Genomic DNA, 15,408 nt, shown 5'->3' with positions numbered 1-15,408 from the left:
GATTCGAATCTCCTCAAAGCCAGAACTCAGAATTTAAGAGCATATCTTTTAGTAGAGATGGTTTTTAAATTGTGTGTTGGAAAATGCAACTTTTAGAAAGTAGACATTTTCTTATTTAACCATTTTGTGTGCCTCTGCCTGTTTATGGATTGACTTTCTGGTTTTGTATAAGTATGGGCGAAATTTGCGAATTCGCGTTCCGCAAATTCGTGCAAAATGGCAAAAAAATCAGTTCACGAATTTCCCCGCGAACACGCAGATATTTTTGCCATTTGCACAAATATGTGACCACGTGTGCCTGTAACTTTTCCAGCATGCCAAAAGGCGCTGAGGTCCCTTGAGTGAGCTGGCCATTATAGTGGGGACGGGTGGGAAGACGTTTCATACCGCTAGTGTGTGGTGGACGGGGCCAAACGGGCGGGGCTTCTATGCGAGTTCACATGCATCTTGTTGATAAAGGGTCAGAGACCGAGCAGAGCAGCAGATGAGGAGAAAGCAGCCTCCTGGTCACAGGAGCTACACAGGGATGGCGCTCGGGAAACTCATGGATGCAAAAATACGTTTGGCACAGGACCCCAGAATCCTTCAGATGTCCAAGATAGCTCTGTTGTGCATGTTGGTACAAAGCCATTCTGATCCTGCTCAGTGGGTTCAGGCGCATGCAGCTGCTGCTGCTGGACAATGTCCCATCTCATACTAAACTGCCCCGTACAGGAATATGCTGGCGCTGGGCAGTAGGGTGCAATGGCATGCGGGTGCTGCACGCCTGGTACATGCGCATACTGGTTCCAGGGGGGACACATGTTTATTGGTGCTGTGTAGCAAGTTATGACTTTACATTTTGGCTGCACCAGACGGTGGTACCACCTACACGGATCAGGAGCATCCAGGCACCAGACTTCATGGTGCAAGAGCATAATGGTGCTGTGCGGTACGGGTATATATGTACTGGGGGCAGGGGGGCACTTGGCACAATGTGTGCACAGACCCAGAGGGCTCCCAGGCATATGGCTGAGATACCCGCCACCCCCTCTCAACACAATCCCCAAGGATGGGAAGACGGAAACAGTTCTGAACTTGTGGAAGGCGGGAGGGAGTTACCCTCCCGGCCGTATTTATTAAAATATGAAACAAAATTAAAATGTTAAAATAACAGTTTCATATCATGTACAATTTCATTTACACATTACGATGTTCTTGGCTGACCTTAACACATCTCTAATACAAAGGTTCTCCTAGCCGATACTAAACATCCTGCAAATGCATTACTCAAACTTTGAAATTGTACATCCTAACATTTACGGGCCAACGGCAAGGTCGTAACCGGTGTCAGATCCCTACTACCAGAACTCCCCCCCTCACTTGTGAGGGGCGGTCGCACAGAGGACTGTACCTCTGTGCCAACTTCCAATTTCCCTTGTCTTAGCGGGGGCCCCTTGATAACTCGACGCCATCTTTAGTGGTCGTCCGAGGACTCGTGTGAGGTGTCTAGAAGGTAGCGTAAACCCCCCTCCCACCCCACACAACTTACCACATCTGCCGTCGCAGATGTCCTGGCCCCGGGAAATTCCCAGGAGGGGCCCTAGCCCCTCCTCCCCAGGGAGGGGCCTATGGCCGCCTTCCCTTTTGGCGTCCCCATCCTTAGAGGGGACCGCCTCCCCGTTTGAGGGGCCAATGGCCGCCTCCCCCCGGGCGCTCCCATCCATAATGGGTGACGCCCTACCTCTAGGGATCTTCTAATTCCTGCTCACCGATCATGACCTTACCGCCCGACCAAAATAAATACGACAATCTAAGACTAAAATGGAGAAAAACAATTTATACTTAAGCAAATCGAAGTATAATCTCTACGAGCATCCGGTGCAACTATTTTTGCTGAATAAAACATGCTAAAAAGGAAAAATTATCGACTTTATTACACACTAAATTAACAACTTTATTCAAAACAGCCTGTAAGAAAAAACAATATCATGACACTCGACTTTATTCCACAAATCGCTGTCATCAGGGGCTGGTGGGTGGGTCAAAAATGGCTCTTCATTCCGTCTCAAGCTCACGTGCAACGGGGAGGTGCAGCTTCAGAGCACAGGAACAAGAGGATGCTTCCTTGGCTTGTCGCTCCTTTTATCCTTCTTCGGGCGGGCGTGTACCCACCTCCAATCCGCCTCCAGGGCGTGGCTATCGGTGTTGGTGTCTAGGACAACCCCCTCCTGGGCGGGAAAAGGCGCGCCCCGGCTACACCGCTTCGGGCATACAAGCCGAGACTCGCCTCCCGCCCAAAATGGCTTCCCGGGGGGATCGGGGTACTCCACCATACGTTCGGGGGACCGAGTGGTCGCCCCTTTCCATATGGCTGAGATACCCGCCACCCCCTCTCAACACAATCCCCAAGGATGGGAAGACGGAAACAGTTCTGAACTTGTGGAAGGCGGGAGGGAGTTACCCTCCCGGCCGTATTTATTAAAATATGAAACAAAATTAAAACGTTAAAATAACAGTTTCATATCATGTACAATTTCATTTACACATTACGATGTTCTTGGCTGACCTTAACACATCTCTAATACAAAGGTTCTCCTAGCCGATACTAAACATCCTGCAAATGCATTACTCAAACTTTGAAATTGTACATCCTAACATTTACGGGCCAACGGCAAGGTCGTAACCGGTGTCAGATCCCTACTACCAGAACTCCCCCCCTCACTTGTGAGGGGCGGTCGCACAGAGGACTGTACCTCTGTGCCAACTTCCAATTTCCCTTGTCTTAGCGGGGGCCCCTTGATAACTCGACGCCATCTTTAGTGGTCGTCCGAGGACTCGTGTGAGGTGTCTAGAAGGTAGCGTAAACCCCCCTCCCACCCCACACAACTTACCACATCTGCCGTCGCAGATGTCCTGGCCCCGGGAAATTCCCAGGAGGGGCCCTAGCCCCTCCTCCCCAGGGAGGGGCCTATGGCCGCCTTCCCTTTCGGCGTCCCCATCCTTAGAGGGGACCGCCTCCCCGTTTGAGGGGCCAATGGCCGCCTCCCCCCGGGCGCTCCCATCCATAATGGGTGACGCCCTACCTCTAGGGATCTTCTAATTCCTGCTCACCGATCATGACCTTACCGCCACAGGCCGGATAGTTGACCGGCTATCCGGACCCCCCACAAAAAACTCCTACTTAAAGGTCATGGCTGCAAACTCTTTAACCAAGCTACGAAATCTCCTATGAGTAAAGAATTCCCCACCCGGGACAAATGAACTCCATCCTCTAGATACATTTCGTCCCCCCTGATACACCCATGCGGAATAGAATGCAATGTACTAGAACGGAACAATCTACCAAGCTTGTTATTCACCTTCTTCACTGAATGATTTATAGCAGCCACCGAAATAGCCCCCCGCCACACTTTTCGTGGAATCATGTGGGACCATGCAATCGTGCACCCTGGAACCCTTCTCGCCAACCAACTCACAGTGGATAGTATCAACTCGAGAAGTATTCGTCTACCAGTGGTCACCAAATCATTGCCCCCAAGATGCACTATGATTATAGATGGCGGTGACCTTGTCCGCCCTAACAAACCCTCGATAAAACATTGAAACTGGTCAATACAGAGCCCGCCCCTTCCGTAGAAGGTCACCCTGTACCCATATTCCCCAGCCATGTGAATCATGTCACCTGCTTTGAATACGTCTGCGGCACGCCTCACGTATGAGTGGCCCACGACCCACACCACTCTTTCCTCAGCCGGTGATCTTTGACCGCTGGTTCCCAGGTGTCGGGTCGACCGCACAGTCCGCCCCGCTTCGTGAGCTCGCGACACTGTAAACCAAACAAAAACAAGAAGCGTGAGTACAAGACATAGGCTTCACAACATGTGCAACCGCACATACCTTTTATAACAATTCGAGGACCAACGCCCCAATTGTTTCACTTTTTCCACACTCAGACCCCTGGCTGTAGCCTCTGTAGCAGCCCCTATCCTGAAGGAATGGGTCCCAAACTCGCACGGGTTCAAGCCCGCCGCTGCGATCGCCATCGTTAGCACCCGCTGAAACTGAAACCTAGTCAGCGGGGTGGCGTCGGCGTGCCTCAGCAAGCTTCCCTCCCATGATGCCGCCCTCTGCGCCAAATACTCCTCAACGCATGTTACCGGGCACATGGGAGACCCCGGAATCCGCTGAAGCACTACACTGTCCCCGATCGCTTTCTGATCGGTCTTGGACCTGACAAATGAGACTACCATTGTCTCCCCCTAAATTTGAATGTGCTCACGGCACAGACCTCCCCCGTATCCTGCTTGTTCCTCGCTACCAGCTCGCTTACCCGCATAGCCCCATGGAATGCTAATGCAAAAGCGGCCCGGAATAGCACTGTCTCTGATTGAGAGGAACATGTCGCAGGGAGTACGGACAGTAACAGGGCCAACCTTTCAAGACCTATAGGATGTCTTTCATCCACTCTGCAACCCTCACGGCGTTGCCACCCACACAGCGCCTTCTGCACCAAGAAAGACGCCGTGGGATCCTGTATGCCATGGGCCCGTGCCATGAAAGAAATGGCGGCCCGGTGCCTATTGGCCGTAGCCACTGATTTGCCTGCCTGATGTAATGATAACAAAAAATTCAGGACACATTCTTCTTGGCCCCACAGCTCCCCCCTGGCTGAACCCAAAAAGGACAAATAAGAACGGAACGCCCCTTCATAAGCCTTCCTTGTCCTGGGTGCTAAACTCTCTCCCACGAGGTCTTGTAGTCCGGGGCACCGAGAGACCAGAGAGCTTCGGGAAATGGTGCCGCCACCGGGTCCGCTGAGGGCAGAAAACCCCAGAAGGCCTGCATACGGGAACGAGAAAGTGCATCAGCTGCCTGATTTTACACCCCTGGCACATGTCTCGCCCTAAAGTGGACGTTTAGTCTCATACACAGCAGGACAATTTCCTTCAACAGTCTCAAGATCCATTTGCAGCGTGCTGCCTGACTATTGATACACTCAACCACGGTCATAGTATCAGACCAGAAGACCACAGAGCGATCACGAAAATCTTCAGGCCATGTGTTCAAGGCCACCAGGATAGGGAACAGTTCGAGAAACCCAATGTTACCCGTCAGCCCATTCTCGTGCCACCATGGCGGCCATGTTCGCGCCGACCAATGATTCCCCAGGATGGCGCCAAAACCCACGCTCCCTGCCGAGTCCGTCCACAACCCCAGCTCCACGGAGGAGACCGCTGGTTTGGTCCACACGACACGACCGTTGAAATCCGCCAGGAACGCCAACCATATGCGCATGTCCTGGCGGACCTCTGCCGAGAGCTTTTTGCGGTGGTGTCCTTCTTTAAGGCCGACCATGGCTTGAGCAATAGAGCGGGAAAAGGGGCGAGCCATCGGTATTACTCTAAGGGCAAAGTTCAGCTGACCCACAGCTTGCTGCAACTGATGCAAATTTACCTTCGTCTCACCAATACATGTTTCAAGTGATGTCTTAAACTTCGTTACCTTTTCCTTAGGCAAACGGAAGCACCCCTCTTCGGAATCGAGCTCTATTCCAAGAAACTCGAGCGAAGTAGAGAAGTGCAGAAACTCTTTTTGATTTTTTACATGCTCAATCTCATAATGATCGGTCAACAAGGAAAACATGTTCACATATTTATCAGACCATATCCTTTCTTTTACGTCCATCGGGATATGCTGAACAACTTTTTCCCTCCTTGAAGGTACCGATCCCTCCCCCGCAATCGGCAATGGCTGCTTACCTGAACCGGCCACTGTGACCGTAGTTCCTGCCGAACCAACGCCCGACCCTGGTTGTTCCATGGGAGCCTGCGGGGAAACAAAAGGAGACGGTGCCTTCGCAGCATCTTTCGATTGCCGCAACTGCTTCATTATTGCCCTGGCTTCCTCAGCCGTGGCCCCCTCGTTTTCTTTGCCTAACCATGCCGCCAACTGGGCAGCCAGCTCAGGAGGCATATCCTCCCCGTTCACCGGAGTGACTACCACAGGGATGGGTTGGCCCAAGTCTGGGACCGGAGTCGGGGCCTCGATCGGGGTGACCGGGTGCGCAGGGGGTACTTCGGGCACCGGGGCTTCCCCCCCCATCGCTCCCCTCTTGGCCCTTCTGCCTCTCCCGCTAGGGAATACTCCCGGCAATGCCGGCCCGATGACTCTCTTAGGCCCCCCAACACCATTCATTACCGCCATCTGCTTTTTCATATCCGCCATGTCTTTCATCAGCATACGGAGCATCTGATCGGTCCCGATCCTCTTTCCGACCTTCCTGCTAGGCATCGTCCACGTATATTCCTCAAAGGTCGTAAGCAGAAAGCCTCAAACTCACTGAAAGAAGAAAACACACGGTTAATTCTCAAAAATGGCTCTTCGTTCCGTCTCGAGCTCACGTGCAACGGGGAGGTGCAGCTTCAGAGCACAGGAACAAGAGGATGCTTCCTTGGCTTGTCGCTCCTTTTATCCTTCTTCGGGCGGGCGTGTACCCACCTCCAATCCGCCTCCAGGGCGTGGCTATCGGTGTTGGTGTCTAGGACAACCCCCTCCTGGGCGGGAAAAGGCGCGCCCCGGCTACGCCGCTTCGGGCATACCAGCCGAGACTCGCCTCCCGCCCAAAATGGCTTCCCGGGGGGATCGGGGTACTCCACCATACGTTCGGGGGGACCGAGTGGTCGCCCCTTTCCAATTGAGCACAAATGATTTTCACACTGAGAGGGCTCTGGGGCAGTTCAGCAGCACGGGGGCTCACACCCACTGGGCCCCGGGGCAGTTCAGTAGAGCAGGGGCTCACAACCCCTGGGCAGCTCAGCCGCGTGGGGGCTCACACCCACAGGGCTCTCGGGTAGTTCAGCAGCACCACCCTCTGGTTCATCACTGCCACCCTCTGGTTCATCACTGCCACCCTCTGGTTCACCACTGCCACCCTCTGGTACATCACTGCCACCCTGTGGTGCACCACTGCCACCCTCTGGTTCACCACTGTCACCCTCTGGTTCATCACTGTCACCCTCTGTTTCATCACTGCCACCCTCTGGTTCATCACAGCACCCTCTGGTTCACCACTGCCACCCTCTGGTTCATCACTGTCACCCTCTGTTTCATCACTGCCACCCTCTGGTTCTTCACAGCACCCTCTGGTTCACCACTGCCACTCTCTGGTTCATCACTGCCACCCTCTGGGTCATCACTGCCACCCTCTGGTTCATCACTGCCACCCTCTGGTTCAACACTGCCACCCTCTGGTTCACCACTGCCACCCTCTGGTTCATCACTGTCACCCTCTGGTTCACCACTGCCACCATCTGGTTCACCACTGCACCTTCTGGTTCATCACAGCACCCTCTGGTTCACCACTATAGATTATGGGGAGAAAGCGTACCTGCCCAGCCAGCCTCAACCGAGACAAATTAATTTGGGGCTGGTTAATGTGTTACTGAATTTGAGCTTCAAGTCCGGCACCTGCTTCCTTATCTGTAAGTGCTTCCTGTTGCGGTTTAATTTTTGTGACAGGAGCATTGTGCCATACTTGTAACTATTCTCTGACCCTGCTTCGAGGGTCAGAGAATAGTTGCAAGTAGGCAACGAACATTGGAGGCGCCACTCAGGAAGCACTTACAGGGTTACAGCAGGTGCCCAAGTTGATGTTAATTTCTGTGTAAACATTTTGTAAACGGTTACAAAGAAATTAGCTTCAACTTGGGCACCTGCTGTAACCCTGTAAGTGCTTCCTGGAAAAAATGTGTCCCGCTCGCCGATTTGTGGATTTTCCTGCAATTTCCTGAGATTCGCAGATCGGGAAATTGCGGAAAATCCGTAAATTCCGCGAGCGGAACAAATTTTTGGCCCATATTAGTTTTGTAGTGACAGAGGCTGGGGATGTGCAATTACTGTAGACAGCCACTGGGGGGTTGAGGTGTGCCTGGCCCTTCCTGGATGACTCAGAGCTGAGCTGAATAGACCTTGGCTGCATTTAGAGTAGTAGGAGTTTTCCCTGCACCTGAATAGGGACTGTCTCCCTTGCACAATGCTGTCTCCACCACCTGTGGTCATACTGCGCCAGTGAGGACAGAACTGGTTTGGACTGGACTCAGAGGCCCTTGCACATTGAAGAACAAAGACAAAGTAGGGTAAAAGTAGTGGGCCTTAAAACCCAGAACTTTAGATCACTTCTGGACCCAAGTGGAACCTTTGCCAAGGAGAGGACTGTCCCTTTGGTGTGTGCTGTGTGGGGTTGTCCTGCAGTTGCTGTTTCTGCCAAGGAAAGGGCAAAGGCTGGAATATTGCTGAGAAACCTGCTTGAAGAAGAATCTCCAAGGGCCTGTGTGTGCTGACCTCCTGTTCTGAAGACTCAGGGAAAGAAACAATTCACCCCCAGCTCCCGGGAACTCTACTGCTGAGAGTTCTGACCTGCCAGTTGTGTGCCTCTGGAGGTTGTTCCTGCTGTTCGTAGCTGAAAGAATCTTGAAAGAAGCAAGAAAAGCAATCTCTTATGCCATCAGTACCTCTGCTGAGAAGCCGCAATCTGCAATGAGGCCAGGGGCACCGCTCGTAAAGTACATGATGCACCGCCTGGCCAGCACCGCACCTCCGATGCTCTTCGACACCTGCCAACGACTGCAGTTATTGGCATTCTCAATGCAAGTGCTCGCACTGACTCCATCTTCAGCAGCATCTGTATCCTGTTATCGGGGTGCCGATAACTACCGATGGTAACTCAACAAACTCACTGATTTCACATCGCCTCACCGGAACCGATGTCTTACCGCCAACGCAACTGGATTCCCCTGTCCTGGTTTCGACATGTCGACTCTAACGGATACAACGCCTCATCTCCCCCGTGGCAGCCAGGCATCTGGCCTCGACCTCGTCACCTATGCCTCACCTCCACAACGCCCTGACTCTGTGCCCGACATTGCGCACATCACGATCGGTGCCGTACTTTGGATTTATTGCTGTCACAACGTTGTAATAGCACCAGGTGGAGCTATTTGTTTTCTCCACACTTTATTTTGGAAATAACTGTTTTGAAGTACTATTTTACTACATGTATGCTGTTTTTTTGTCATTTTGGTCTTGTTGATTTTAGATTGATACTATTTTTGTCTAAGCTGGTGTGGTGTCCATTTCCGGTGTTATCACTGTATTACTGTGCGTTTGGAGTATAAATACTTTACACATTACCTTTGGGATAAGCCTGTCTGCTCATGCCAAGCTACCAAGGGGGTGAGCAGGGGTTATCTAGTTTGTGTATCCCCCTAAACCCTGACTAGAAGCAAGGGACCCCATTTGGACAAAGGTACCTACTTCTGCCAACTAGAGAACCCCAGTTCTAACACATGTCATTGAATACACCTGTCAAAACACTTAACGTACGCCGTTCTCTGACATTACTGAATGAAGGAATATTGAAGTATCAATCTAATTCAGAGTGAAGGAGTTGCTGCTGCTCTGCTAATAAATTCCCCAGATGGTCTATGACTGGAGTGTGTTCTGTGAATTGAGCTCGCCTTCCCACAATAGCAATTATCACCTGGAACCGGTGCATGATGTGCAACAATTACCACCACCTCCTGTGCCATTCCTTGCCCCTCTCCAGAGGGCTCTGGCTTTATAAATGTGACTATAGGAGTTGAATATGCATTTACCACAGAGTGTGAGCCAGAAGAATGAACCTTTCGACAAAAGCTCTGACCTTTATTTTAGAACAGATGTCATTAAAACTTGTGCAGACAACAGAACAGATGACAAAATTGACAAAATGATAGTGTGCTTTTTGAGGCAAAGAAATTAAGTATGTAATAACCAACTAGAGATGAAGGTTTTATATACTGACTTCAATAACTTTTACTTTTGTTTAGATTTTTTTAGAATTTTTCTGATGTGCACCAAATTTTGATGTACTGTTGATGTACAGGATTAATTAAACTATTTTGCAAAATTTTGGGTGTGAAGTGTGGGGTTCAGGATCAATGGAGGTGCTTACAGCAACCTATGACTAATATCTGGGACTCTTGCAGTTAACTACAGAGACTAGCCCTTTAATGGAAGAAATGGCACAAAGTATGGATGGCCAAGTTGAAAGTGCAATGGGCAGGGAATTTGTCCTCACTACTGTGAGTATGATATTAAAGATCTTCATGAAACATATCTTCTGCCTGGGAGCTGTGCGGTGTTGGCTTTTCTGCTCGTTGATAGTGGTGTCTGTTGCCAGAAGCACAATTTCCAGGTGCCAGTTTCTCCCACTCCAAGCCAGCGGAATCTCAAAAGGTGGAGACATCATGATTGGCGGGATCTTCCCAGCCCACATTGTTGCGGTGCAAGGAGATATCACGTTTCAAGAGGAACCTCTGCCGGCCACATGCCAAACGTAAGCAAATGACCACTTGTGAGTAACAACATTTTTGCATTCTTAACTGCTCAGACATATCAAAGCATATGACCATTAAGAAAAAAAATAGCAAGGATGCATGACTATTCTGACACAAACTGTCCGTGGGAGCAGCAAATGAAATTCAAGTTGTATTTAGAATGAGGGGGCAGATTTACTATGTTTTGAAACGAGAACAGCAACCTACATTGTTGCACTGTGTTGCGTAAAAGCATGAGAAAAAAAATCGCTGCATCTACTAAAATGGCGGTACAATCCAGACTATGCAAACACAACAGGTGATGGACCGAATGTGGATCAATGTCACACACTCACCCCAGTCCAAAGATCTGGGCCCAAATCCATCGTTTTTTTGCACTCCACACCACCCTGGGTTAGACAATGGCGAATCCAGACTGCCATGCACCAAGGCACTCACCCCTGCACCACGGGCCATGGGTGTATCAATTTTGTCAGGAATAGTGTTGTACTGGAAGCGGACCCATCCAGTACAAAACTATGCTTTATACTTTACCCACATTGCCCGGGTGTTGCCCAATGAAGCACATATGCAAAGTTAAAAAAAGGTGGAGCTATATACACGTCACTCCACTGTTTTGCCTGCCTTTAGAAGGTATAATTTTATGGGTGGCAAATCCTTGTCTACAAGTTTTAGTAGATAGAAATGTTCCCATGTACCACCCATGGTATGCCAAATGATGCCCGTTGATGCAAAGTAGCACAAAGAAGCGCATAGCGCTACTTCAAGCTATGTTAGGCACCTTTAGATGTTACTTCAGCTCTGCTGCTGGTGCCTGCTCATGCTTTGGAGAAGGTACATTCTGGGGAGGGACGCAGACTGCCTTCAGACACCTGCAAATCCTGACAACTTGCCAGGAAGCTCGACTCTTCAACATGAGTTCTAAAGCCAGTGCCCTGAAAATCGTGACACAGGCCCTTCCTAATATTCAGGATGATTTAATATGACCCGTAATGAGTGAGTCTAATGACTCTGCTTTTTTTAGCTAAATTTGTCCCACTGTGGGCGAGTCCAGTAATCCCATTCCCAGCTCATCCAGCTCCACCCTACAGTCAAGGCAGCAGCAGTCACGGTATCCTCTCTGTTCAGAATTCTAATTTGGCACTGACTGACAAATCCACTGGAGACCCACATTTCCACCAATGCTTTTTTGGCTCCATGCAATCTACATTTCCAAAACTGACCCACCCAATTTGCGACAGGCGCTGCTACGGCATCTTCTATTTTATCTTACATTTCCATGGGTGCTCCTTTAGTTCTCAGTAAGAGTCCCTGGCTTCATCAACGTGTGACTTACATCAAGCAATTTTAAGCATTTTTTTCATCAGAGGCAGATTATAAAAGTAGCATACTTTGGCTTATTAAACCTCTGACAGGGTTCTAAGGATATTTATACATTTTTTTTTCAATTAAAACTTTTTTATTGTTTTGTAGCTAAGGCACAAGTAAAGAGGTGACACATATAAAGTGCAAGACACAGGCACACTACAAGACAAAAAACATAGCGAAGCATAGGTGCATTTTTGGATCAGTTGTGAAGATTGTCAGCAAAACAATGAATAATTCCATTACACAAATTCTATGAATGAGGTTGCATTACATTCTAGGTCTAAGGAACAGGAGTGTAGGTATAACGTTGTAGAACTTAAAGAAGGTAGAAACAGAACTATTAACAAGACTGCATAATTATATTCTAATTGTGAAACGAGTAAACGTCTTGTGGAAGAGCTTGAAAAGAAGAGTTATGAGAGAGGGGTAGAGGGTGGGGAAAGGCAGGCAGGTGTATTCTCTTGAACTGTTGTTACCAGTAGGTGTGATATAGAAGGAACAGGTCCGCAAGGCACAGTATTGGTGGGTTTAAAACCATGGGGTTAGTGTATGCTGACGATATTTCTGTCATCACCCCTGACCCAATAGGTGCATTAGCATGGATTGAGGAGCTGGCCCTGGAGTTTGGCAGGGTGTCTGGCTATGGCTTGAATACAGACAAGACCAGGATAGTGTGAACTAGCAATACGGCCTGCCAGGATCCATGCAAAACTGAGATAGATATTTCGGCTGAGGTCGACTCCATTTGGGATATTAATGAAGCACCTCTTATAGAGATGATAGGTAGAGATTTAATCCCTTCGCTGCGGGGGATATTCCCCCGCTGTGCTGGGGGGGAGAGGGGCGCACACAGCGCTCACATGCTCATGACGAGCTAAGCTCGTCATGAGGCACGGCGCTCCTGTGCTCATGACGAGCTCAGCTCGTCACGGCCACACCCGTTCCCGTGGAACGCTCAGCACAGCAGGGGAATTATCCCCGCATGCGAGCGTTCCACGACTCATGACGAGCTGAGCTCATCATGAGCACCGGAGCGCCGTGGCTCATGAGCATTCAAGGGGTTAAGGAGAATAGATAGTTTACACCTATCTATTATAGGAAGAAGCAACGTGATAAACATGTCGATGTTCACCAAGGTTTTTACTTACTCTGATGTATCCCACTGAAACCAGCAAATACTTTTTTAAAGAATATAAATGGGATATTTTCACAATTTATATGGAATTATAGAAAGATCAGGAGATCCATGGCATATATGACATTACCGCAAGATAGGGGAGGCTGGTAGTCCCTAAACTTCTATATTATTATTGGACCATAGTGCTGCAGCAAATGGGCATATTGCTTAAGTACAAGGTAGAACCAACCCTGCGAGGGCAGAAGGAAACCCTTCCATCTATTTTCGAATTGGCCATTGGTGGTGCAGCACCCGGGATCCTTTTGAAACAGCTGGAGGGGAGTTACTTTCAAAAAGCACAGTTTAAGCCTGTTAGAGCCGTCTGAAACTTTTGGCACAGAGTGTACAAACACTTAGAAATTTCAAAGTTACAAAGATACATATCTTTGTGGCGCTCATCAAGTTTTCCTGCTTCATTATATGATGTAAAGGGAAAAAGATGGAAACAGGCAGGAATTTTTATTTAATTTATTTATTTTTTATTTCATTTATAACGTTTTATATAGCGCAAACTTGACCCTAGAAGGTATCAGAGCGCTTTACATTTAGAATTGTTGCATTACAAGTTACATCAGATACAAAACCATAGTAAGGAACAGTACACATAAACAATGTTACAGTAATTCGAAGGAGGGAGGGTAGGGAGGAGTAATAGCGGGGAGACGAGGAGGAACAATACCTACCCAGCTGGACACATCCTAATGTCTGGCTGGGTAGGTGATGGTCAAGGGGGAAAACCAAGCAGCTCCACTGGTCTTCAGCCATGTTGCTCAGGTCTCAGCGTTCAGGAAAAAACAGTTTTTAGTTTAATAGATTTGCGAAGGTTATATAGCGCCAGAGGTATCAGAGTGCATAACTAGGGGAATGTTGCATTATAAGGTAGATCAAAAGGATTATAAAGCGCTGGCTAGACCCCTAGATATCAGTTACAATGGCGTAGAAAGGTACAGTAAACAAACAACGACGTTGAGAGAATTTAAAAGGAAAAGGAGGGGAGGAAGGAGCCATAGCAGGGAGACGAGGAAGAGCTGTGTCCTAAGTCCGGAGAGACAAATAGAGAGGGAAAGGGGAGAGGACGAGGGGGAAAACAGAAAGGAGATAAAGGGAAGGTCAGCCCAAAGACCGTGTTGGTAGGTGGACGGCCAGTGTGATAATCTTAAGTCAGTGTTCTCTATAGCTTTCTAGGAAGCTCCAACGGGCATCGGTCAGAAAAATGGAAAGAAAGGAGACAAGGAAAAGGCAGAAACGGCAGAATATGCAGAGGGGGGAGGGAGAGACATTTAACAACTCAGGGCTTTGGGATTTCGTAGCCTTTTGTGGATGCTGCGGTCCCCTCTTCAGCCAAGCATCTTTCAAGCTCTCCTCTGTCCATCCGTCCACGCAGCTGTCTTAGTCATGGTGGCTGATTGGTCGTACAGGCAGTGTCCAAGAAACACCCTTCTGGCAAGGCTCCCACTCCCTGTTTTCCATTTTTACTGATTTTTGCTTGTGTGCTCCGGTCGGGGAGCGCGCGGTGTCCACCCATGTTGCCCTGCTCCCCTGTTGCCATGCAAGAAGCTGCGGAGCTCACCCGCATTTATCCTCGCTGCCCGGAATCTGCTGCTGGTGTGCCTGCTGCCTGTCGGGGCCTTTATCACGCCACAAGCTCGAGCCCGCCCACGCACCTCCCTGATCTTCGGGAGCACGTTCAGCCGGGGGAGCTCGATGGCGTGGCGCCCTGTGTCTACCGGGTCTTGCATCAGATGGGGTGGCAAGTGCCAGCGGGGCAGACTGGCCAAGGGTGGGAAACAGTCTTCCCATGTGATCTCAAAGTGCGCATGCTCAGAGTTGTCAGAAATCTCCGCAGGGTGTAAGCATGTGAGGAGGGAATGAGTGATGAAGGCATAATCAGTGTGCGAGTAGGAAGTGTGCACATGTGAGTAATGGGAGTAATCCCTAACGTCTGGATGTTTGTACCGCCAGGCGTCCACCAGACCCTAGCTCTTGATGTCCCTCTTAAGATGTGCTGACATTGTCCCCACATCTTGATATGTTGCATTACTCTGATCCAAGACGGGATCCCAAGTGAGGTCGAAGTCCCCACACACCACCACATCACCATCTACCTCTTTAAGTTTTTCAGAGTATGCGCCGGATGTAGGTGTTTTTGAAGCCATTAGGGGCTCAAATATTAAGGATCGTCAACTGCTGCCGTCCCCTCATATTCTGCAGTCTCAAGTAGCGGCCCTCCTCTTCTCGGGTTACATTCGAGACAGAAGTTCAGTAGCCGGTCTTCCAGAGGACCCCCACCCCAAAGTCTTGGAGCCCGTATACGCCCAATACCGCAGGGGATACTTCGGATGCGCCATAAGGTGCACGTCTGTCTTCATCAGGTGGGTCACCTACAATAGTACAATGTCATAGTCGTGGTGCAAAATGTATCGCCATATTTGCCTTCGCTTGTTCAGGGAGTTCAAGCCTTGGACATTTAGTGAGTGCAATTTGGTGCCTCCTCGAGGCATGCTT

Source organism: Lissotriton vulgaris, chromosome 12 (assembly GCF_964263255.1).
Source record: "Lissotriton vulgaris chromosome 12, aLisVul1.2, whole genome shotgun sequence".
NCBI classification, from domain to species: Eukaryota; Metazoa; Chordata; class Amphibia; order Caudata; family Salamandridae; genus Lissotriton; species Lissotriton vulgaris.
The sequence above is the reverse complement of the archived record's forward strand: the minus strand, read 5'-3'. Positions refer to the sequence as shown.